The following is a 24833-nucleotide window of genomic DNA, read 5'->3' as shown; positions in this document are numbered from 1 at the left end:
TACTTCTGCCCATGATACTAATTAAGAATCTGCTCTCCATGTGATGGAAGTTACTCTTTGCTGAGCAGTTTAGTTGTATTAGGCATATGGCCTATTTTCAGGGGAGATGCTAGCTGGTATTTACAGATGTTAGGAAAAAACTGACTACAACAATAAGAACATTTTTTACACTACTGTAGCTGGTGACTGCAAAGGGCTGATTTCTGCAGATGGGGGAGTGTCTGCCCAGCTGATGGAGATGGAAAAGAAAATGATGGCCTGAGTTTATAGTTTAGATGGAGATTATGTTTGATGATGCTGGTGTGCCAATGGAACAACTGTGGTCTTTGGATGATGTTTCCCAATCTCAAGCTATGGAGTTTTTTTTTTTTTTTGATATTTTATAAACAAGTTTATTCAAACCATATGAAACAAGCTTACACAATATACAGACATCCAAGACATAGGCATCATCAACTAATATGTCTTGTATGCCAGCAAACAAAAAAAAAGTCACAATTTATAAAACTGGTAGCATAAAGCTGGAAATTCCAGCACTCTGTACAAAAGGAACATAACCATAATCTAGCTATATACAAGATTATATACATAGAGTGAGGTCCAGTCTTTAAAAAAATGTAGGTAGACATGACAGGGATGATCTGACATATGTATAAGTGAAGCAGAAGATACTATGGGATATGACGTGTCTGCTAATAGCCGATTATCAGGAGGTTCAGAATAGGAGAATACTGCTCGGTTGTGGCCTTATCAAGTCTTAATATCCCTGCTAGAGTGATAGCCTCATGTTAAACTAACTGATGAATTAAAATTAATAACAAGGATTGAAATTAAAATCCCACCAAATAGTTTTCACAGCTTCTCTCTTTCTCTGGGCTTGACCCACATTTATTTCCCCAAAATTTAAATTGCTAATAGGAACTGCAGCTACCTTAAGGCACCTCTGAATAACCCAGACTCCATGTTTACCCACTGATAAATGTTCAGGTTTTTTCCATTCGTGTTTGATACATGGTGTATTATAAATTTATTATTTTATTTTACATTTGCTTACTCCCAGGGGAAACACATGTAAAATAAAATAAATAAATAAGTAAATGTTCAGGGTATTTCCATTCAGGTTTGATATACGGTCTAACAACTGCTGACAAGTGTATTATTCAAAGGTTTTACAGAACAGATAAGGATCCCATGCTAGAGTCACCGCTCCTCCAAACACTAAGTTGACTAAGGAAAACATCCAAGCCTAGGACACCTTTTATCCAATTCTGCAGTGACTGCAAAAGTGGAGAGGTCCAGGCACAATCCCACATTTTATAAGATAGACTAGGAATATGTGCGTTACATATCAGAATTTCTGAAGCCGGATTTGCTTCAGCAACTCCCCCACCTTGAAGGATCCAATAACCCGATAAATTAAATATGTCATCTTTTCAAAAACATTGGACATATATATTTTTTAGCACTGACTTCCATTAAAAATAAGCTTGGGAGTTTAAGGTTATATTGGATGCCATGGGTATTGAGGTGGGCAGGGACCTAGGAAAATGTAATCTATCTGAGAGGTGAAATCAGCAGCTGATAGAAATGCAAGGCCTTAGACTTGTTAATAGGCAAGACAGCAGTTTATTCAAAGGGAAATGGGGTTTGTCTACATGGACTGAAAGGGGGTGACCTATGTATCGCATACCTCAGTTGTAAAAACTGCCAAAAAAGCATTATGAGGCAAGTTCCAAGAGTCACAAAGGTTTTTGAAGCTGTGGAGAACACACTTCACAGCTACTATAGTAGGAAGGGCATGCAACCATATTATACCCAGTGCACTCCATGCTACATTAGCAGCAGGCTTTTCTCCTAGAGTAATATGGGAGTTACCCCAAAAAGAAATAGATGAACCCCATATGGCAGGCCAGCAATTATTGTTTTAAGTGCAATATGACTATAATACAGAGTATGCCACCTTTTCAGATGTATTGGCAGGGTTTTAAGGAACCAGCCTAGGCCCCACATGGATATTGATCTCAAAATTTTACCCTAAATAGCATCCCATATCAGGGGAGCAGTGTGATGAATTGAGAATAAACGAGACAGCTGAAAGGCCCTTGCATAGTCTCCTCAGTTGGGAATGACTAATCCAGGAAAATTGGGAAGAGTTGCCTCTAATTGCCTTGCTGTTCTTGCATGTTTACCATCCCAGATAAGGGATTCTATTAATTTCTTAATGTTAGTGAGCCAAGGATGGCCAGGCTATGTAGGGATGTACTTAAGTATGCAAAACCATAAGGAAAAACTAACATTTTAATGGCAGCTATAAGTTTCAACAAAGAAGGATATAGCTTCCTCCATTAATAAACCCAAATGAAGGCCTTATCCAATACATTCTGCAAACTTACTTTTAAAATTCTGTGAATATCAGGGAACAGAAGAAGCCCACAGAATTTACTATTTTTTTCTTGTTCATTAATAGGGCAAGGGGTAATTCCTAGAGAAAAGAAGATCCTTAGCAAATGTGTTAACTCGAAAAGGTTCATTTTTTGACTGATTATCCCATAACATAGACACCCTGCAAAATTCTTCTAACAAGAAATGGAATTAAGAAATATCTTGCTTTGGATAACTAGTAAGAATGAGGCACTCATCTACAGACATTAAGAGCCTTGGCATAAGCATCAAAGATGCCCCAACCAGATAGGGGAAGACCCTTATTAAACAGTCTATTAAAAGGCTTGATTGTTAAAAGTAAAACAAGAGAGACAGAACAACCTTGAAGGGTACCTCTGTGTAATAAAAAAGGTTGAGAGGCCATATTGTTTTTTAATACAGAAGCAAAAAGGACAATCATACTGAGCTTTTACCATATCCATGAATTCTCCCAGAAAGCACATAACTTCTATACCGTCCATAAATAAATGGAGTCAAAGGCTTTCTCAAAATACATGCTCCAGCTTGCTCAACAACATTTCTGAGACACTGGAAGTACAGCAGCAGAGTATGGAAATGGTCTGCACTCCCGCTGAGACCCTGAAAGTACAGCAGCAGAGTACGGAAATGGTCTGCACTCCCGCTGAGACCCTGAAAGTACAGCAGCAGAGTATGGAAATGGTCTGCACTCCTGGTGAGACCCTGAAAGTACAGCAGCAGAGTACAGTAATGGTCTGCACTCCCGCTGAGACCCTGAAAGTACAGGAGCAGAGTATGGACATGGCCTGCACTCCTCCTGAGACCTAGAAAATACAGCAGCAGAGTATGGAAATGGTCTGCACTCCTCCTGAGACCTAGAAAATACAGCAGCAGAGTATGGAAATGGTCTGCACTCCTCCTGAGACCTAGAAAATACAGCAGCAGAGTATGGAAATGGTCTGCACTCCTCCTGAGACCTAGAAAATACAGCAGCAGAGTACAGAAATGGTCTGCACTCCCGCTGAGACCCTGAAAGTACAGCAGCAGAGTATGGAAATGGTCTGCACTCCTCCAGAGACCTAGAAAATACAGCAGCAGAGTATGGAAATGGTCTGCACTCCCGCTGAGACCCTGAAAGTACAGCAGCAGAGTATGGAAATGGTCTGCACTCCTCCTGAGACCTAGAAAATACAGCAGCAGAGTACGGAAATGGTCTGCACTCCCGCTGAGACCCTGAAAGTACAGCAGCAGAGTATGGACATGGCCTGCACTCCTCCTGAGACCTAGAAAATACAACAGCAGAGTATGGAAATGGTCTGCACTCCTCCTGAGACCTAGAAAATACAGCAGCAGAGTATGGAAATGGTCTGCACTCCTCCTGAGACCTAGAAAATACAGCAGCAGAGTATGGAAATGGTCTGCACTCCTCCTGAGACCCAGAAAATACAGCAGCAGAGTACGGAAATGGTCTGCACTCCCACTGAGACCTAGAAAATACAGCAGCAGAGTATGGAAATGGTCTGCACCCCCACTGAAACCTAAAAAGTACCACTGTGACCCTGAACGTACAGCAGCAGAGTACAGTAATGGTCTGCACTCCTGCTGAGACCTAGAAAGTACAGCAGCAGAGCACAGAAATGGTCTGTACTTCTGCTGAGTCACTGAATGTACACCAGCAGAGTGCAGAAATGGTCTGCAGTCCTACTGAGACCTACAGAGTATAGCAGCAGAGTACAGAAATGGTATGCACTCCCACCGAGACCTAGAAAGGACAGCAACAGAGTACAGAAATGGTCTGCACTCTCTCTTCCCTTGAGAAGGCCTGTCTATGTATTAATTATCAAGGAAGGTAATATCTTTTCCAGCTTTTTAGCTACTATCCTAGTAGAAGTCTTAACATCAACATTAATGAGGGATATGGGCTTAGAATTTTCAGGTTTGAGGGAGTCTTTATTAGGTTTAGGGAGAACAGTAACTAAAGAAGTCTGGGAAGAATAATTAATACTCTTGCATGCTAATGTTAGGCAAACATATTCACCAATCCTGGCAAAAGCCCCTGATGCAAGGTAACATAAAGCTCTACACTCAACACATCAGCCTCAGGGGCCTTAACTAGTTTCATAGACTTATGGGATCTGTTGACTTCCTTCTTGGTAACAGGTGCTTTTAGCTCTAAATGTTGAGAAGCTTACTACTAAACAATTTTTGGAAGAAGGATTTGAAAGAATTATTAATTCCCTTTATAGCACAAATTAAATGGTGAGAATCTGGTGCTCTCATGCCTGGAACAACACTCCTTATTTTCTGAAGCTTAATACTAAAAGACAGCAGATTACCTGGTCTGTTGCCTTCCACCCTTGCTTGGGTGGCTGCCCATTCCACAGATAACTGTGCCTTAGCTTTGAGAGCCACAACTAGTTTTTGTGGATAATTTTGTATTCTCTGATCAAAGCACATTGTGGAAAATGAAAATTTACATTTCTCCCAAGCTGTTTCATTTTGGCCCTCCAAGTCTGCAATAGTATCCCTAAAAGCCTCTAGCAGCTGATACTTGGCCAAAAAACAAATGCTATGTAATTCCAGTTTAAAGGATTCCAACTAGACCTCAACTGGCCTACTTGTGGGAGGAGTATGGGATAAACAGCACTCAATCTGCTCCTGGATCTGAGATCTAATATAGCTATCCTGCAGAGTTAAGGGGCCCATTCTCCAAATGCGCCCATGGGAGGGTAAATGCTAAGGTATATGGACTAGGGAAATTGCTTCATGATCTGCATTAGGGGCCAGTGTAATATTGGTCTCTTGATTCCATGATGAAAAGGTTTGAATATACTAAAAAATAATCTAAATGGCTGCCTGCTGCCCTCTGAGAGGTCTGATAGGTGAATTAATTGATTCCTGGTTTTATTGCTAGCAATATATCTAACAAGCCTAGCCTATTTTTAGCTTTATGTATGTCCTGTCCTAGACAGAATTAATAAATGCATTAAAATCCCCAGCCAGAAGACCCCAACCTAGGTTGCCTCCTGAGTTTTCAATCACAGCAAACATCTCCAAGAAGAAGGCATGATCATTGCTATTTGGGTCATAAATTGAATCTATTGTCCATAGCTCAACAGGAGCTGTAAACAGACCTAACATCCACTTGCCATGTTTGTCTGAAAATGTTTACTGGAGTTTCCAGCCCAAAGAGGTTTTGTTCCCTATAAATACTCCTGACTTTGCTTTCTAGTAATGATTAAATAACAGATCTCAGTTCCATACTGAATGCAACACCCTTTGGTGTCTCTTAGCTACTTTATGCTCTTGTGTTAGAAATATGTCACATTTCCTCTTCCATAACCAATGCTGAATCACCCTGGATTTCCAAGGAGATGACAGACATCTCTCATTCAAAAATATAATATTAACAATTATTTCAAACAGAAAAGGCAGAATCAACAGTAATATAAAACAACAGCACTATCCCTAAGTAAATTACAGATGGCTTTATCTCTTCCTAAACACGAACAGGAAAAAGAATCCCTGTGAGAAGAGATTATCAAAAGAAAATAGTCTAGATTCTCAAACAATACTTACCACAATAACAAATACTACCACATATGGTAGTTCTCTAGGTAAATAACAGCTAAACTAATAGATAGTTAGTAAAAAAATAAATAAATAAAACAATTACCAGTATAAGTGCTATGATACCATGCAGAGGCTACATAACTCCTTTTTGCTTATGCAGGGCCTTTTTAGAGTTGGGAGGCACCTTGAAAGACAACATCTTTTCTAAACAAATCTTTAACCACACAAGGCCCAGATGCAGCTTTAGATACAAATTTAGTGGTTATGGAACCAGTATCATCCAAAGGTGTGGGTTCACATTTTAAGGAATCCAGAGTTTGTGAAAAGTTTGAATGGCAGAAGTATGCCTTGTGGTGTCCTCCCCAAACAACTACTTAGCTGCCAGCTTTCTATTATCTGCTTGGTTGTCTTCATCTCCATTTTTATGAAGAGAGCCTTGGCTTTTTGGGGGAGCTGAAATATCACCACTTGATGTCTGAGGAAGTACATCAAATTAACCCATCTCCATCTGGACCTTGGATCTCTCTGAAGAGGAAAAATCTGCCATTTGCAGCACTGTAACATCAATATCCTACTGAGAAGATATGTTTTGTCTGTCTGCTTTCAGAAGGTGATCCTGCAGGAAACAGAGCACAGAGTCTGCTTGCATAAAACGCCTGAACTGACTATCTCACTTTATTTGAAGTATAGCTGAATACTATAGAGTTGAGGGGATACCATTTTTATAGCACAGCTGCCTTATGATCATCTGGCTGTTTTGTGTCACTGCGGAAAAATCTTGAAACAGAATAACATTTTGGCCACACAAAAGAAACTTTTTTCCCTCCTTGGTCACATTCAAAACCAACCATTTATCCTCATCATCACTAAGGAATTTGAAAATACTCTGTATTGGTGGGCCTTCATGTTTGGAAGGAGCGCATAAAGTACTGTGCACTCTATCTGTTGTGAGAGGAGTAGCAGCAGAAAGATCGAGCACTTCTGATGTGTTTTTTAAAAATGAGCTAGATTACCTTTTTCTGTACCCTCCTTTGGGCTCACCAACCTTAGATTGTTATGGCACCCATGGTCCATCTGATGGAGCCAGCCTGTATTTAAGTACTTGCAGCTCCTGATTATCCTTCATGATGGCTGTGGAGTCCTCTTCATGTCCTACTAGATGATCACTCTTGGAAACTACTTTGTGCTTACATAACCCAATAGCAGGATCTCTGGAAGCCTCCATTGTATCCATTTCCATGGTCTAGTCGACCATTTCCATTGTGCAAGAAAAAAAGCCACATAAGATATTAGCAAACACTAATCAGGACTTGTGGAAGTGATTAAACTCATAATGCATACACTAGAGTTTAGTGGAAAACCTATTTATGACATAGTGTCCTAGATCTACCCCTGTGGTAGATGAGTTATAATGCTCTGCTTTAATGGTAATGGACAGGGTTGCTGTAGAAACTGTGGAAATAGGAGATACTATATTTTATAATTAATTTAAACTAAACATTTGAAACAGAAATAAACTATATTTTCAGGACAGGATGTTGCAGTTGCAACTGAGGGAAGAAAATTTGTGTGGTTAGTGGAAAAGCATTAGGAGTGATATCAAACAAAACTTTTGCAGAAGTTGTTGCAGAATATAGAATGGACAAAAAATTAGAACAAAGATTTCTGTTGTACTTCAGATTTCTAGGATGGGGTGACTTCAACCCCAGACAAGCACTTCCTGTGGAATGATGTACAGTATTCATTTTCCTTCCAAGTCTACTTACAATTTTTACTTTAGACACTGAAGGTGTTTTTGAAAATGATCTGTGAACATTTTGTAACAAGACACACTGTATTACTGTGAGAATTTTCTAATTTGCATAATGTATACTAATTGGAAAAAAATCTTCAATTACTGTTGAAAAATATTTGTTCTTGATTACAAAGTTTATTCAGTAGGTATTAATTAAATATTGCAGTATTATATCTGAATTTTAAAAAGTATGTAACTTAGTTATGTTGATGGGGAATGGGCATCTGTATTTTTTTTTGTTACACAACACTTAAGGAAACTTGGTACACATTGATAATCAGATATCAAAACAAGGGAAAAGGCCCTGATTAGGTTTGCTGGCTAAACTGGGAAATGTTTTTTGTGTGATGAGGTAGTCCTTAGAATTTGTAATGCAATAGAACTGTAAGTGAGAATCTTGGAAGGTAAGGTGATACTAAACAAAAGTGTATTAAGGAATGTTTGCACTGAGGAGACTCATTGTTAAATGGCCTTCAGCAGACATTGACTGCAGGTAGGGAAAATATATCATAGTAGAAAGAATAAAGAAAAAGAAAGTGAATTATTACAAATGTCCAGTAAATATAATAACAGTATAATAATTTCATATTAATAAGTATAAAAAGTCTTGATAAGAGATTGTAGGTGTCATACACAGACCTACGATTAACAAGGGAAGCAAAATTTGTAAGAGAATAGGAATGTTGTTCTTAATAGATTAAAATATTCTAGCAATACTGTGTTGCAGTGTTTTGCTGCCTTCTGATATAAATGTTTATCTTGACTGCCTCACAGTCACCATGACACTGGCTATCTTTTTCACCTTCAGTTGTGGTTTGTTATGGCTAAAACAAATTGTATTATGTTTTCTTGGTTGCATAGGCACATTTTTGTCACCCATCACAACAATAACTATGTTTTATAGACTGGGCACACTTTGCAGTTTTATTAGCTAAGTTTTAAATGGTATCAGTAAATTTAAATGTTGTCTGAGTAGTTATACTGCTTTACTGGCATGTTTTCAATACTTTTTTAGTTCTGTAACTAAGTGCTAAGTAGTATCAGACTTTTTTTAAGTTTAATTTGTGCTGTGATACTACAATCATAATGCTACAAATTGTAAGTGGACTTTGTGATCTCATTCACAATGCTTTCAGACCTGAGTGTGCCAGCAGGCCAAAAAGCACGTTTAAATTGCAATCTGCTTGCTTGCCTGTCAAACATTTGTTAACTTATTGGATTACAACTGCCTATAATTGTGTATGCTGTAACAAGTTTTACCATTTTACTTTCTAATCTCTCTGTTTCCCTATTTCTGTTTTTTTTCTATTACAAGCACAATTTCCCTTGACTTAATTGGAACTCTTTCACTCACTGTCAGAACGTTTTTATTCTAGTAGTTATTAACTGAGAGTGACTTTGAGATGCTATAGGAATGACATCAATACCATTGGCATTCAAAATACATACTTTAGATCTCATAGTAGTTATATGTTCTGTCTTATCTTCCTGCTTGCCTCAAATTATCGTGATACTATTTTATATTTCAGAATTCTGCCAGAGTTTAAGGCAATAAGGCCTGTAGGACAGTTGATTTCTTAAAACATCTACGACTTTTCCTGATAACATTCTTTAATTTTTGTATTCTGTTAGCAGGAATATTAGTTGCAACAGTCTGCGCATGAAATAACATACCTCTCCCACTGATACCCCAAGTCAGCAATTATTTTGAAGTGAAAACACAGAGGCTGCAGAGGTTGGCTGAACTTCATTGTCCTGGTGAAAGTGATGGTTTAATGTATGCTTCTAAAATTATTTGACTGCAATGCTTTTATGCCATTTTAGCTACCTTTTAACAAGGAGGACAAGGTAAAGCCTTACTGAGCTGTGCAGTGCTGATCTTGTACCTACCCGTTACCATTACATAGGGAAAAATAAAATAAATAACCTGGGTAGACAAATCCATGATTAGTAGGAATCCCCAGTAGAATGCCCCTGTTCTTATTTATTAACCCTGATTTACAACTATTTTAAACAAACTTAATCTACCTGACTACCAAATTACTGATAGGTTTTTACACTTAGTCCTTTCACTTTTGGCTGTACACGCTCCATTTACCTCATCTCTCACTCTGCTCAGGCTCACTTCTCTCACATACCCTACCACCAATTGTCACCCACCCTCATTTTCTCTAAACTTACACCATCCAATCTCCAGCATTATAATCAATGAGCCAATCAACCTCTCTGACTTAGCAGACCCACAGTTAATACTACCCAATCATCTCCAAGATTTCAGACATCTTCTCACTAATCCCCTCCTTTTTCTTCTTCCTCTGACAGCCCTTCCACTTCTCATACCGTGTCATCTGGTATGACCAACCATACTAAATATCTCCCCACATTCCTTATCCTTATTCCTAACAACTACTTTCTGTCTATCCCAACCCCTCTCATTACTCCATAAGTACACCAAAACATGCATAAACCATAACTTCTCATTCTCATACCTCTGCGTATCCTTGCTACCGCCACGTTTCTACAACTTTCTGTCATCCTATCCACCTTCTAGCTCTCAGCACAGATTCAAACTAACATAACAGTGCAAACTACAACTTCCCCATAGCAGCACATTTATTCAACATTGCTTACATTTGCTCACCTTACTACACACTCTACAACTCCTAACCCCCAAATGTACTGTATAACAAGTTTGGGATCTACACAGTGCTATTAATAGCCCCTCCACTAGCAAGTAAACCAGCCTAGTTACATCATTCAGTCTTAATCTGTATGCTATCAATCTTTCTAGCATTTGAAGTACTGGATCTGAATTCCATGCATGGATTGATCAGTACTCCTCAAACATAGTAATAATAACTGAAACCTGGTTAAAACAGGAAACCACAGATAAAAAAAATAATTTCCCAGGCTATAATTAACTGAGAAGTGATAGAAAAAAGAAAAGTGGTGGAGAGTTGCCATACTCTACCAAAACACACACAGCCTCCCCTTCTACTCTACTAGCCCTCCCCAAGTGCAAAACTCTGTAATACTAGCTTCATCACTTAAGCTCAACAATCACAAAAATCTCTGCATAATTTCAGTTTACATTCTTCCTAGTAACATCTTAGCTGATGAAGACATTTTCAACTGGACCACAACAAATATTAAACAAGAAACCCTAATTCTTGCTGACTTCAATATAGTTTGGCAAAATATTAACAGTGCGACTATCAGTAATGCCATAAATCTATTTGGCCTCACCCAACTTGTCTCCTCTGCTACAAGACTCAATACAGCTTCACAAACCCACTTACCCATAGATTAGATACTCACTAATGCTCCAGATACAAATATAGCTAGTGGCTGCTTCGCTGACTCCCTCAGTGACCATTCTTCTACTTACATCATCAGACATGGACTCAACATAAATAAGCAACACATCTATAAACAAGTGCGTAAGCTCTCATCCTTGAACAAAGACACTTTCCTCACTACCCGTAATCTCTTAGATTGGAAACCTTTACACTTACTCCCCTTGAAAGAGGCTGTGTCATTTTTCTGCTCTTCTTTCCTTAGTCACCTGTCAGAAGCCCCCAACTTGCAAAATTATATAAACCTCAGGAATACTGCAAAATTTAAAAATAAACTAGATAATAAACTACTTCATAAATCTCCAAGACACAAATAGAAATTACCCGAAGCTCTTTTGGTCTACTATTAATAAACTTCTACATCCTAGCTGAACACTCAGCCTTGACCTAAAACTTCACTAGTTACTCTTACTATAACCTCTCAGTTTAACTTTCATTTCATAAAGACTGGTGCCTCTCTTCATAAGCACACAACCTTTGTGAATACTACTTCTTCTAGAACACACTTGCATACTATCTCCAACTTCAACTTCAAACCTGTTCCCACCTCTTCCATCAAATATTTACGTTCTAAGTTAAAATTTACCACCAAGCTCCTGACAATTTATCAGCTGCACATATAAAATTTGCAGCTGATGCTCTGGCTTATTCTATGTCCCTTCTCATAAACCATTCAATAAAAGAAAATTATGTGCCCACACTATGAGAAAAAATATATCCTCACAGTTCACAAAAGAGAAAATTCCACTGAACTTTCTAACTATAGGCCCATTGTCATTATGTCATCTCTAGCTAAAGTATTTGAGAAGTGAATTCAAACCTTAAATTCTTCCTTGAAAATGACCTTCTATCACTGTCACAATACAGGTTTTCTTCTCACTATAGCACCTTTACAGCTCGTATAAAGTTCATCACCTCCATTAACCAAAACAGAAATGGGGAAAACCTTGTTTGTGCTGTTTTCTTAATCCTTTCAAAAGCATTTAATACTGTTTTCCATCCTGTTCTCTTGCAAAGCCTCTCTAGTCTTTGACTTGGCGCATTTCCACTTTCCTGGTTCCAAAGCTACCTCTCTAACAGATCTCAAGCTATAAAATGGCTAAACACCTTTCCCATTATAGTAAGAGTTCTCCAGAGTTCAATATTTGGCTCCCAGTCGTAAACATCTTTATAAATTATCTCCGTACAGAAAAAAACATGCAACCCTGGTTCAGTATGCCAATGACTCCACATTAATTTGTTGTGATACCAACCTGCACATGCTCGAGAAAAAAACACTAGAGTTGCTGTAATCCATTGAATTATGTTTAACCTAGTCACAACTCTTTCTAACCCCCCCCATAAACCAAGCCAATCCTCTTCACCCCTAAGTAATATACCCCTTAAAATATTATATTCATAATCACCTCTTCAAACAACACTAGAATTTAACTCATCTCACATACTGAGTTGTTAGGGGTCAAAGTCTATGAAAACCTAAAATTCAATAGTCATATAAATGAGGTTGTCAAAAAAAAACTAACAAAAATTAGGAACACACTATAGAGCTGCACCCAATTTTACTAACTCCAAAGCAAAATGTGTTGTATCAGCATTCATTCCCCCAACTCTGTTCTATGCAGCTGTCATAGGTCCTTATGGTTTGGAGAATGTGTAGGTGGTACAGTTGATTTAAAAGAGATAAGTGATTTCAGATATTAAAATGCGTTTGATAGTAAACATGTTAGAGCACTTGGAGTGGGCATTACGTATAGAGAGAAAAATTATGTCTAACAGTTTATTATCCCCCACCACTTTGAGGGCAAGAGCTCAGTTATTACAAAATACCTGGGGATATTTAGCATTTAAAATTTTCCTTTAAATGTATTAAGGATGTAATTTTAATAGTTATTTGTGAGACGGTCAGGCAGGAAAAGAGCAATAGAGAAGAATGTAGCTGGGATCAGTGAAGCACAAATCTCCCTGCAGTGATGAAGTGATTTTTGTTATTTCATATGTTGTGAGATGGCCATATTTATGGCCACTCTCCCCTTTATGTACCTGTTTATCAGCTACAGTTAATACTGTGGTGTGCACATCTTCTCACCATTACTTACTGTAGCCATGCCTCAACATGTTACCCTGGAATCCCAAACCCACCTGTAGCACGTCATTTATGATGTTTGCATCGTACATATATACACCCCCAAATCACAGACAGATGGTGCAGTTTCATGCCCGTGTCTAGGTCTTCTAGTTACATGGAAACCACAATGTCTACCTCAGTGTGTCTGACATCTACCACATAGTACATTGTTCTTGCTGAGTTACTTTCTAGGCATGACTTCTTCCTTAAATCTGTAAATCTTTCCTTAGCTTTGTAAAATTTCAGGTATACAAGTGTCCCTTCTGAAATTTGTCTGTTTCACAGTTGTATATTATTGAGCAGGTTGTACAAAATGGTCCTGATGCTTTATATCACACTAATTAAGACCCATTAGTGTGGTAGTTATACTAATAATTCTAATTAGTGTTGCTGTTTCTGAATCACTGCTACAATGTATTGCACTACGCAGATATGGAGGTGCATGTCATGAAGACTATGAGACAAGTGACCAGTATATTTATGCATATAGCATATGTACAACTATAACGCTGTGGTGCACTGTCAAGGAGATACTATATACTTCATTCCATGCTTATTTATATGATGAACAAGGTAAGCAGTGTGTTAGGTACATCCACAGTGGTCTATCTGATAGCCTTTATGCTGCCTTTCTTGTGCCAGATGGGTACAAGATGCAGCTATGGAGTGCTACATTGCATGTGCTTGCATGCATTATCCTGGCTGTGACATCCTGCCTAAACTGTGATGTACATCACTTTGATAATGACCTGGAAATCCCCTATATCCAACTTACTAATACTGAAAACCCTTATCATATCAGACTTAACTCTTGAACCCCCTCTATGTCTTACTTGGCTCTTACCTTCCACTTAAGTACTATGGGGTGTCTATGTATTAAGCCAAACACTATTCTCCTTTGAGACTTCAACTACCCTCTATAAATTGGGAGATTTATGCATCCTGAAACATGTATGCCCAAATGTCTGGTCAAATCAGAACAAAAGTCAGTCACATTCCTTTTAAGACTCGAACACGAGGCATGTTCAAGTTCCTTGCTGTTCAAAGGCTAATCTATTAAAACTGAGTGATGACCTGGTAAATTTGTCCTGATGATCCCACTGCTCATACAGACTTGCACACTGCTAACTTCTATGCACATGCAAATAGTTGTATAGATGCATCTGTGCCCCTCAGAAATAAATAATGCCAAATTCAAAAATAAACCCCTGTGGAGGAATCCAGATGTAAACAGACACTGTAATAAAACAACTAACTGCATGCAATAATAACTCTCAAGATGAACAAAAAAAAACTTTTATTAAACTAAATAAGAAACTCTGGACCCTGATCAAACCAACCAAAGATGATATGAGGTAAAAATAGTTTCCCAGTTGAAGTTTAATTGCAAAGCCTGCTTTAATTTTGTTAGAAATCTCAGAAACCATGCCCAGCACTGGGCAGAGCTAATAGTAAATGATATCACATACTTGGACTCAGGGGACACAGCTAATCTATTAGTGGACAAATTTAGCTCAGACTTCACCCCCTCTCTCCTCCGATATAATCAGATCATCTACACCCCCACCCCCAAATCTCCAAACAACAAATTCTCAAGGTGCTAATGCCAAGAGCACTGTCTGTGAGGCCAGATAAAGTATCAGGCTACCTGTTGGTCAGACTGAAACATGACTTGTCTGACCTCCTACAGAAGCTGTACTGAAAAAAAAATGATGAATTGTACTCCTTCGCTCTTCAAAAACATCCAAATTGATAACCAGAACACTGGATTAGAAAGAATGCACTCTTTATTAGTGGAATTGTGGAATTTCACAATACAGAAGCTGTTCAATATCAGCCTCAAAACAGGCTTTGTGCTAGATGAATAGAGGACCACAACAACCATTCTCTTGCACAAAGGTAGAGTTTTAATTTACCCAGATAATTATAGCTTTATAAGCCTAACCAGTATCAGCTGTAAGGTTATGGAAAGGATTATTATGGAATTAATAACAAAGATGTAGGTAACCTACAGACTCTCCATTTAACACAGCTTGGATTAATAAAAGCAGATCTTACCTACTTAACCTGGTCAGCTTCTTTAAAAATGTTACTGAGGCAATGGACAGGGGAAAAACAGTGCACAATGCATATATAGACCTAGCAAACAATGCTCAGTGCCATCCCACACTCAGGTATCATAGACATCATAAGATATCATAGATAAAGTCTCCAATTAAATGTCAATCCCTATGTATCTCATTGGATAGCACACTGGATGACAAATAGAACCCAGGAATTTAGGGTCGTCAGCTCTATCTCTTCCAGAAGTCCTGTCACTAGTGGTGGTGGTGTGTCCCAGGGTTCAGTCCTTGGGCCACTCCTCTTTGGCATTTACTTCTCAGAAGTCAAACCTAATATTAAGGTTTTTTTTCTAACCAGGTTTGGAGATGATTGCAAACTTGGTACTATCGTAAACCTCGCAGAGCACAACAAGATCCTCCAAAACAGACTATTCCAAACAAATAGTTGGTATCAAAACCATGTGAAGAAGTATATAAACATATCCTCCAGAAAGCATGATTTCAGCTGTGGCTATCAAATTAACAACATTCCCATGAAAATTGATCCCATAGTTAGGAATCTAGGAACCTATGTAAGCAATGAACTGTTCTTTGATCGCCACATATAAAGTATTGTAAGGAAGTCCCTTTTCATTGCACAGCTTATATCTAAAGGTATTACATCCAGATGGGTAACCAGAAATTCATCCCCAGTGTAGCTCCCCTGTCCCTAATGGATAGGGGAAACATGTAAATGTCCCAACATATCCTTGTTTGGCCTATCTCTGGATTATTTGTATGCAAAATGCAAGAGCTAAAAACTACCACAAGAATGTAGTATTAAGCTTCTTAAGATCCTCACAGATGAATAACCTAGCATCTATAAACATATGAGCATGCCATACTATAGCACTGCTTCTCCCGTTAGCACGGTCCTTCTCTTTAATTATACAGCCATTTGGTCAGTCTGCTGATGCTCTTCGGTGTTTAATGCATGTCTCTCTACCTATATGGTTCTTAGCCCCTCAAAAGCAATTACTGCATTAGTGTGTAGCAGTTGTCCAGGAATCCCAGCCAGTATCGACAGGATTTTTGAAGACCATTGAGGTTGAAGAAAGCTTTATGCCTCTTGGATGTCATGATGGTTCGCATTAAAACAAAAGTGAAATAAATAATATATATGGTGAAAGAAGGTGGTTAAGGGAAATAGAATACAAGTATTACAGATCTTTTTTACAGCAAAGTACAAAAAACTGAGTTAAAGCATGAGGCAAATGAGAAAATATTAGTCTATGAGAAACAATATAAAACGGCAGAAGATGCAGTTTTAATCAGTGATTGGAGATGAGGATGAAACATTTCCTTTTCTAGTTTTTGAGAGAAAACAGGTGTTACCTGGAAGTTTTACAAAGGGAAAGGACTTGGGTATTAGAGGGTGTAAATAAAGATATTATTACTACAGCAAACCTGGATGTTTTTAAATACATTAATTTGGATGCTATATTGACTTTGGATATGATTTATTATACAACACTGTGAGACTGAGATACAGCTGACAACATGTGTCTTTAATGATTATTATAGGAACAGTGATGAATACACCCCTAAGTGTTAACCAAGTTGTTCAGGATTTGGAAACTTATGTGGACAGTGACCTAAAATTTGGCCAACATGTGTCCAATGTTGTCAGAATGCCCTTCTATTTTGCACAATTTATAAACAAAGTGCTTGTGAGATTATTTAATGGATTTGCTGCACATCAGCCAATTCTAGTGGTATCATAAATACTCAGTCTAGGGATCTAAACCTCTTCAGCAACATCAATAGAATAGTTTGGGGGTCAGGTATATCTCACAGAGGATACCAGTGCTCTAAAATGGACTCCCCATCCACATTAAACAAAACTCATCCCCGTCCATATTCAAGCAGAAGTTGGATCTATGGATAGGAAGGACATTTACCCCAGGACTGCCCCCTGAGCTACTAATAGAGAGAGGCATCTCTAAGTGCTTTATCCCATGCATGGGTTGCCTCAAATTATTTATGGTATGATCCCAGTTATTTTTATTTGGGATAATATATTGATTATACAGTTTAGGCTGGGTAAGGCCAGTCTATAACCAAATAGGATAGGTTATTTCATGCTCAAAAAGGGAAACTGGATAGATTTAAAATATCCCACAATGGCAGCTAGCCTAGTACTTACTTATAAGCCTACGTTTATAAGCTTGCTGTCCATGTGGTCAGAGTGTAAATTCATGTTCAGCTTGCTGTCCATGTGGTCAGAGTGTAAATTCATGTTCATTGTTTTTCTGCTGTTACCTTTCCTCAAACTTTATTTTTTTTTAACTGGCCAAAGAGATTTTTCGCCATGTCTTTTCAACTTTTCCATGGTCTCTCTGTTTTCCCCATGGTTGTGAATACATGAATTTAGCATATGTATATGAGGGGTCAAAGTGATCACATCACTCAGAACCTATTGTTATGGCACTGAGTGGTTAAGTACTCAAATTCTCAAATAAAACATACAGAAGTCTGCAATAACTAACTGACTAACTAACTAGCAATTTAAGTGTTGTTTAAGGGGGTTGTGTTGTCAATAACTTGTTAGTGTTTTGAGTAGTTGCAAATGAATGTTCATATTGGAATTATTTATAGATTTGATAATAGGTTGATAACTTCATAGTTTCATAGATGTGCCCTAGGCTAAAAAACACTGGGGCCTTTATAAGTCTAGCTCTTCATCACAAATCTCTGACGAGTTCTTGTATCCTTAGTGTAAGCAGGGCTTGGGAGATGAAGCATTTACAAGCAGGGGCCTAGGGAATGAACCATTTACAGGCTGACTTTTTTCATTTGAGACATAGGTGCCAAACCAGGGTTGAATTTCCTGTTCCCCATTCAATTGTCCAAGTTACACTTGAATTGGGTTAGGGAGAAACTCTGCTTCATATGGATGGGGAGCCTGTCCCAGAGATGGGATAATAGGTTCCTATTGTGTGATTAAAAATCGTAAACGGCGAAAGCGTATTGAGCGAACCCGATTGGTCAAAAATTTGCGCGTGTAACACAGAAATCGCCGTAGGGAATATTTTCCCTTTACTTGAATGCAGTGTGATCTCGGAGTAGGAATATTTAAGTAGCGGGGGTGTGGGGGGTGCAGCCCCCCACATGAGGGTGCAGGGGGGCTTGCCCCCCTGCCTACAGTGGTTAGGTAAATATAGTTTTGTATTTTTATTTTTTTATTATATTTCCGAAATTTGAAACATCGCTCATATGGTGTCGACCATATGGTGTTCGATGTTTGAAACTTTCTAAAATATAATATAGACCCGGGATAATTTCTGGGATACATACCTGTCTCTCCAGTAGGCCCTGTTTGTATCACAGGTAAGGTTTAAGTCTCTAGAATGAGTAACTCTGGTGTAGTTTGTTTTGTGGATATGCAGGAAGTCCATTAAAGTGAGGCCTGGCAGTGCCTTGTATGTCAGGCATAGATATACCCTCAAAAGCAAGTAGGAGACAGAATATTGGGATAAGGCTTTGAGGTGGTCTGCAAAGGACATGCTACTTACAGTGTATTTATTTACAGTTGTTGGATGTGCCTGGTTAGGTACATACCAAAGGGGGCAATGTACACAGTGATAGGTCTGATTAGTGCCAAATGCTGTAGAACAATTACCTCCTTAGACCTAAATACCATACCTTTGTTTAAAAGTTGCACAGCATAGAATGATTTCCTCCCTATGGTAGACAGTGTGTCTCTAAGTCTCTGACTGCTGGGTTGGCTCTTAGGGGTGTGTTGCCAATATGGTAGTTACCAGAGATATCAGACTTCTTGAAGAATACTGTTTTACATTTCTTGGCATTTAATTTTAGTCTGTGACTCTGACACCAGTTATTTGTCTGTATCAGCCTTTCTTGAAGAACATTAGTTTCAGTGGGGGATTGTATAATTTTTCTAATTTGCAGTCCGCAGATTTGGTCAGTCAGATCCCCTTGATGCTGGCCTTGACTTCAGAGAGATTAATGCCAAAAAGGAGCAGTCCTAGGACTGATCCCTGAGGAACTCTGCTGATGACTGGCCTCTTTGTAGAGGTAGATTCCGTAATTCTAACTTCCTGGGACCTATCTGTGAGCCAGCTGGCTATCCACTTGGTGACATAAGGATTTATACCAAACCTCTTTTGTTTGTCACAATGTCTGAATGGGGTTTTGTGTCAAATGCCTTGGCCAGGTCTAGGTAGGCAGTGTGAACCGTTTTGCCCCCATCCATTCCTTTGGTGACCTTCTCAAAGAAGTCTACCGTGTTTAGCAGACATAACCTGCCCTTGATGAAGCCAGACTCGGTAAAGTCCAGTGAATGGGTGTTTTTATGTCATTATTGATCATTTCCATAATCCTTTCCATGGCTTTGCATATGAGACTAGTGATATTTATGGGTCTGTAGTTTCTAGGGTTTATAGATGGCCCACCTTTTTGCAGAGGGATGACTGTTGCTGTTCTCCATTCATGAGGTACAAAGCCTGTTTAGAGTCTATAGCTAGATAGTGATTCCAAAGGTCCTGACAGGTCATGTTTCATGCTATTTAGAGGTCAGACTGTGATTGTCAGACCCTACTGATGCAGTGTTCTTGGCCTTATAGAGAGCATTAAGAATCTGCTCCCTAGTTATAGCTGGGGAGTTATATTTCATGCTATTTCCTGAGGGGAGGCTTGGGGGACGGGTAAAGTTAGAGCTGAATTTTTCTGCCAGAAGGTTTGCTATATCTTTTGGATCTCTGCAGGAGGCTCTGTAAGCAATGAGCTCTGCACAGAATTGTGTATTGCCTTTGAAGTTGTGGACATAGCTAAATAATGCCTTATGGTTGTCTTTGGCCTGGGAAGCCATGTTTACCTCATATTTGACTTCGTAGATTTTATTTGTCCTGAGTTGTTTGCGTCATTTTATCCTGCTGGATGGTACACCTCCTCATTTGTTTCATTACTTTCTTCCTTCTGTTATACAACCTACTGATGGTTTGATTCCACCAGGGTGGCTTGTTTTTTGAGTTTGTTCTGTGCTTATTTCTGGTGGGTACAGCTGCCTCTGTGCAACTATGAACATGCTTGTGTAGGGTTCTGTGAACAGTACTGCATAGACAGCAGTGTTTTCAATATTAAGGGGGCTTCAAATGTTGCCAGGTTATCACTTAATAGTACGAAGTTAGCCTTATAGCAGTTCATTAACATTCCAGGAGACTGTTTTGTAAGCTGACCTTACCGGTGAGGACATTCCAGTAGGGGGTGTGCAGAGCTCTCCACATTACTGAGGACCATATACACTTTCTTTGTGCCCTGGTTGGTGTACTGATAATTTGGTCTAGGAAGACTGCATTTATAAAGTCCAGGAATCTCTGTGCCTTCACATTTGGTGTCATATATACAATTCCCAGTTAATACTAGGGTAGTTAAATTTACCCATTAACATGTAATTGGACTGAATGGTGTGTATCCAGTAGGGTTAAATAAGTAAAGTGGGTTTTCTGGGTCATAGAGATGGACATATTGCTTGCAAAGAAGCAGTACAGGATTTTTCCTATGGTGATTGGAATGTGGCAAAGCTCAAGTGTATTGCCTCTTTGACCAGCCTTGGAGCATATTTTTTCTGATGTAAATAGTGACACCCCCACCTTTAGTCTCTGCCTGTCTAGTAGCTGGTATAAATGTGTGGAAGGCATTATAACCTTGCACTGTCCAGGTGCTCTGTGTGGCTTTAAACTGAGTCTCAGTGACTGCAGAGACATAAACATTCTCTAGGGTGAGAAGGGCTTGTAGGGAGTGGAGTTTTTTAAAATGGAATAAAATGTTTATGGAAGAAAGGGAGCAGAAAACACATAATGAGCGTGAGATCCATTGATCTGTTAAATGCTGATTATAACATCATAATAAAATCATTTCAGCTGAGGATTAAAATTATCTGGTTTGATGGCCTGAGGAAGACATGGTGGATTAGCTGAGAAAGCCAGTGGGCAGGTACTGTAATGGCAAAATTGTCCACTAAAGATAAGTTCAGATTAGATATAAAGAAAAGTTGTGTAAGAACTTACCATAACCATAAATATCCTTCTCTTCCATGTTGCAGTATTCTACTAGTGGGTTTACCCTTCTTCCATTCAGCTTGTCTGGCCAGGTTTCCAAAGCTTTTTCAGTCCCTCTTGGTGCGTCGGACTTCTGACGCAGAGGCAGGTACGTAGGCCATAAAGGTTATGTCTGCTTGCCCCAGTCTTCAGAACCAATTAAAGTCCCATATAGAGCCAGTTCTGAGGGACATACCCTATCTCTGAGCCATGTAGAGCAAGTGCAAGGTTAAGAAGTGTGGGGGGGAGGTGGTGAGAAGGAAGGAATACTGCAACATGAAGAGAAGGACATCTATGGTTATGGTAAGTTCTTACACAACTTTTCTATGTCCTTTTATTCCAGTGTTGCAGTATTCTACTAGTGGGTGAGTACCAAAGCTCATTAAAGGGTGTGGGGTGGACTGGTAGAGGACTCCAGGAACCCATGCAGGATAGCCCTGGCAAATCCTGACCTGGCTCTGGAGATGTTGTCCAGTTTGTAATGCCTGGTGAAAGTGTACACCGAGGACCAGGTGGCTGCCTCCAGAATGGAATTAGTGTCCAGACCTTTGAAAAAGGCCCCATAAGAGGCCACCATTCTTGTGAAGTGGGCCCTGACATTGCCTGAAAGAGTCTTCCCATGGTGGGTGTAGCAAAAGGAGATAGCCTTGGCTATCCAGGTAGAAATTGTATGTTTTCTCACTGCTTTCTCCAAAACCCTGGTGTGAAAGGAGACAAACAGTTGGTCTGATTTGCAGAAAGATTTAGTTTTATGCAAATAGAATCTGAGTTGTCTGTGGACATCCAGGGAATGCAGGACTCTCTCACTATCTCCCTGCATGTTAGGGGAAAAAGGTAGCCAGGTGGATAGCCTGATTTAACAAAAGGTCATTGACCACCCTGGGAGTGAATGAGGGGTTTATCCTCAGAGTCATCCTGTCCAAATGGAAAACCAGGAATGGCGGAGTAGCCATGTGGGCTTGAAGCTCTGTGACCCTCCTGGCTGAGGTCAAAGCTACTAGCAAGACAGTTTTCCACATGCAAAACTTTAAGGCCGCCTTGTCAGCTGGTTCAAAAGGTGGCAATGTGAGGTTTTTATAGCACATAATTAAGATCCCAGGGAGGAAGGGATGGTTTCCTGGGAGGTCTTAGGTGCAAAACCCCCTTCAGGAAGAGTTTGGATCGTAATCTGGATGCCAGTGGAGGTTCCATAGGCAGCCAGGCAGAGATGGCAGACAGGTGTGCTTTTAAAGAGGAGTAAGACAACCCTGTCTTCAGGAGTTCACACAGGTTGGACAGAATTAGAGGCACATCACTGTCCAGTGGCTTCATCTGTCTTTTGTGACACCAGAAGGAAAACCTTTTCCACTTTAAAAGATAAGATTTTCTTGTGTTTGGTTTCCTGGCCTCCCGCAGGACGGAAAGCATGTCCTCATTGTACAGGTGTCTGAAGGGAATCAGAATCCTATCTGCCACAGAGAGAGGTGCAGAGACCACCCACCACTATGGATGTATCTGTGTCCCCTTGTGCTGTGTGAGTAGGTCCACTGAGGGGGGTAACTTGTGGTGATTGCCCTTGGACAGATAAAGAAGTAGAGGGAACCAGTGCTGCCTTGGCCAATAGGGAGTCACTAGCAAGATTTTTGGTGAGTCCTGCTGAATTTTCAGTAGAACCCTCTGTATCAGAGGGAAGGGGTGAAAGGCATACAGGAACTTCCCCTTCCATGACATTGCAAGGGCATCTGTTTGCACTGCCTTTGAGTCATGAGTTCTGGACCAGTAGCTCTGCAGTTGCCTGTTTATGGAGGAGGTGAACAGGTCTAACTGAGGGATACCCCACTTGTGAACCAGATCTAGGAACACCTCTCCTGACAGCATCCATTCATGGCTGTCTGAGGTGGTTCTGCTTAGGGAATCTGCCTGAGAGTTGTGCTGGGGGGGGGATGTAGACTGCCTGGAGGGAAATTCTCTGAGATAGCCAGATCCCATACCTGTAGAGATGCTCTGCATAGGAGGTAGGACTTTGTCCCTCCTTGCTTATTTAAGTACCACATGACTGTGGTGTTGTCTGTGAAGATTTTTAGGAGACCCTGCTGGAGCTAAGGTAGGAAGGCCTGCAGGGCTAGGAGTATTGCTGTCATTTCCTTGATGTTGATGTGCATCTGTTTGTGTCTGTCTGTCCACAAACCATGCACTGTCTTTGGCCCCAGAGTTGCCCTCCAGCCCAGGTGTGAGGCATCTGTGTGCATGATCTGGAAAGGGGTGGGCATTTGCAGGGAAATGCCTGGATTTTGGGTAACTTGGGCCATCCACTATCTTAATTCCTGGTAAACACAAAGGAGAAGAGGCACCCTGAATTCTAGAGGATGTGAGTGTTGAGTCCACACCGAGTGCAGGTACCACTGGAACTTTCTCATGTGTAATCTCGCTAGGGGCAACATGGGGATAGTAGCTGCCATGTACCCCAGATGTCTTAGGAATTCCCTCACAGTCAGAGCTGTTGAATGGAAGGCAGCTTGAAAGTGGTGGGAGAGCGACACCACTTTTTCCTCCAGAAGGGAGGCCATGCTGATGTCTGTCCTGATTCTGCATCCCAGGAAGATAATGTCCTGTGTAGGATGGAGTTGGGACTTTTAGTAATTTATCAGAAATCCTAGAGACTGCAGCAGGTGCAGGAGATCCTTGGTGTGAACCAGGAGGGTCTGTCTGTCTGCTTCTTGAATGAGTAGGTCATCTAGGTATGGGAATATTTGTATTCCCCTTGTCCTGCAGTAGGCAATGACTGGGGCGAGGTTCTTTGTGAAAACCCTTGGTGCGGTGGAGTGCCCAAAAGACAATGCACAGAACTGAAAGTGAGAGGAGCCTGCAGTGAATATGAGGTATTTCTTGGAGGAAGGTATTATGGGGATGTGGAGATAAGCCAACTTTATGTTTATGGTTACCATGAAGGCCTGAGGAAGAATGAGGGGAAACAGAGTGGGTAAGATGAGCATCCTGAAAGAAGGAACCTTTAAGAAAATGTTGTGGGGGAGAGGTCTAGGATGGGCCTCCATGGTCCTTCTTTTCTGGGCAACAGAAAGATTCTTGAGTAGAAACCTTTTCCTTAAGTGGGGGAGGGGGGGTGACTGGTTCTATGGTGCCTTGGAGAAACAGGCTATTTAAGACCTGTAGTAGGAGGGACCATTGGGATTTGGGAGGGGTTGGGATAGGTAGTCTTGGAGGAGGAGAGATCCAAGTCATAAAGCATCCTTCCTTCAGGGTGGACAAGACCCATTTGTCTGTTGTTATTAGGGACCATGCCGGGAGACAGTGAGAGAAATGGCTAGACAAGTGGGTGTTGGTAGGAGGAGGTGGGAGGAAGGGTGGCAGGCAATCAGATGCTGCCTGCCCTGTCTGGAAAGGGAGGCCTCTGTCCAGAGGCCTGAGAAGTCCTTAGCTGGAGAG

Source organism: Protopterus annectens, chromosome 12.part0 (genome assembly GCF_019279795.1).
Source record: "Protopterus annectens isolate FY-2018-M chromosome 12.part0, PAN1.0, whole genome shotgun sequence".
Lineage (NCBI taxonomy): Eukaryota > Metazoa > Chordata > Ceratodontiformes > Protopteridae > Protopterus > Protopterus annectens.
This window is presented reverse-complemented; position numbering follows the sequence as displayed.